We start from the raw sequence: 908 nt of genomic DNA, 5'->3' as shown, positions 1-908 counted from the left end.
TTTAACTTTTTCTTTACAAATCTGGATTCCTTGTATTTCTTTGTTTTATCTAATTGCCATGGCTAGGATCTCCAGTACTATGTTGAGTAACAGTGGGGAGAGTGGGCATCCCTGTCTTGTTTGATCTCAGAGGAAAAGCTTTCAGCCTCTCGCTGTTCAGTATGATGTTAGCTGTGGGTTTATCATATATGGCCTTTATCATGTTGAGGTACTTGCCCTCTATACCCATTTTGTTGAGAGTTTTTGTCATGAATGGATGTTGAATTTTGTCGAATGCATTTTCAGCATCTATGGAGATGATCATGTGGTTTTTGTCTTTCTTTTTGTTTATATGGTGGATGATGTTGATGGATTTTCAAATATTGTACCATCCTTGCATCCCTGGGATAAATCCCACTTGGTCATGGTGTATGATCCTCTTGATGTATTTTTGAATTTGGTTTGCTAATATTTTGTTGAGTATTTTTGCATCTACATTCATCAGGGATATTGGTCTGTAATTTTCTTTTTTGGTGGGGTCTTTGCCAGGCTTTGGTATTAGGGTGATGTTGGCTTCATAGAATGCGTTCTATTTTTTGAAAAACTTTAAGGAGAATGGGTATTATGTCTTCTCTGTATGTCTGATAAAATTCTGAGGTAAATCCATCTGGCCCGGAGGTTTTGTTCTTGGGTAGTTTTTTGATTACCGCTTCCATTTCTTTGCTGGTAATTGATTTGTTTAATTTTTATGTTTCTTCCTTGGTCAGTCTTGGAAGGTTGTATTTTTCTAGGAAGTTGTCCATTTCTTCTAAGTTTTCCAGCTTGTTAGCATATATATTTTCATAGTATTCTCTAACAATTCTTTGTATTTCTGCGGGTTCTGTTGTGATTTTTCCTTTCTCGTTTCTGACTCTTTTGATGTGTGTTGA

Source organism: Manis javanica, chromosome 7 (genome assembly GCF_040802235.1).
Source record: "Manis javanica isolate MJ-LG chromosome 7, MJ_LKY, whole genome shotgun sequence".
Taxonomy (NCBI): domain Eukaryota; kingdom Metazoa; phylum Chordata; class Mammalia; order Pholidota; family Manidae; genus Manis; species Manis javanica.
The sequence above is the reverse complement of the archived record's forward strand: the minus strand, read 5'-3'. Positions refer to the sequence as shown.